The 1,181-nt window shown below is 48.0% G+C and overlaps 1 pseudogene across 1 annotated transcript; it reads left to right on the plus strand.

The window, feature by feature from the left end:
* The first annotated feature begins 522 nt into the window (after positions 1-522).
* On the plus strand, positions 523-1,181 carry LOC108517709 (28S ribosomal protein S24, mitochondrial-like; annotated as a pseudogene). The gene has a single exon (XR_001882192.1). The product of XR_001882192.1 is annotated as a 28S ribosomal protein S24, mitochondrial-like (transcript).

Below are 1,181 nucleotides of genomic sequence, written 5' to 3' on the forward strand. Positions count from 1 at the left end.
GGTTTTATAAGCCTTTTTTGCCCATTCAATTTATAGTAACAAGGAGAATCTCAAATCATCTGCTATTCTATGTTTCATTCCAACGTTTTTAGAGTTCTTAGTTATCCATGAGTAAAATCAAATTCACACTGCCTAGATAAAATCATCATTTTCAATCATTGATATGATCTTGCCTTAAGATAGTTTCTAGCAAAATGGTCAAATTTGTGTATTTTGCCCATAGATGAAGTTGATTAGATTCTGAAGGTCAAAAGTAAGAGGCCTGAAGCCATGTTGATTTCCAGTAAATTCCCTGCTGCAGTCCACTATTCTGATCCCCTGAAGCCCTCCTTGTCTTCTTAGGAGTTAGATCAGATTTTCAAGAACAGCAGCTGGGTCAACCAGGCATCCTAGGACCTGATGAACAAACTAGAGTCTAGAATAACTCCCTACCTTTTCATCCTTTCCTGTTACTAGAATGCCTTAGTCCATTTGTGCTGCTGTAACAAAATACCTTAAACTGAGTAATTTATAAAGATCAGAGCAGCTCGGCCCAAGATGGCGGCCTCCGTGTGCAACGGGTTGCTGGGTCCACGGGTGCTGTCCTGGAGCGAGAGCTGCCTTGCGCTTGGCGCGCCCTGCACACCTCCGTGGTCTGCGCCAAGAACCGGGCGGCCCGAGTACGCGTAGGCAAGGGGGACAAGCTGGTGACCTACGAGGAGGCACACGCGCCGCACTACATCGCCCACCGTAAAGGCTGGCTGTCGCTGCACACAGGTAACCTGGATGGAGAGGACCATGCCGCAGAGCGAACGGTGGAGGATGTTTTCCTTCGCAAGTTCATGTGGGGTACCTTCCCAGGCTGCCTGGCTGACCAGCTGGTTTTAAAGCGCCGGGGTAACCAGTTGGAGATCTGTGCCCTGGTCCTGAGGAACTTGCCTCCACACAAATACTACTTCCTTGTGGGCTACAGTGAAACTTTGCTGTCCTACTTTTACAAATGACCTGTGCGACTCCACCTCCAAACTGTGCCCTCAAAGGTTGCGTATAAGTACCTCTAGAACAATCCCCTTTATTCCATCAAGCTGTAGCCTGCAGAGAATGGAAACGTGGGAAAGGAGTAGTATGTGGGGGAAATGCATCCCCTCAGAGGACTGAGGCATGGTCTGTCAGCTGCTGTTGAATAAAGACCCTCTATCTTG

Source organism: Rhinopithecus bieti, unplaced genomic scaffold (genome assembly GCF_001698545.2).
Source record: "Rhinopithecus bieti isolate Rb0 unplaced genomic scaffold, ASM169854v2 scaffold_41619, whole genome shotgun sequence".
Classification (NCBI taxonomy): Eukaryota; Metazoa; Chordata; class Mammalia; order Primates; family Cercopithecidae; genus Rhinopithecus; species Rhinopithecus bieti.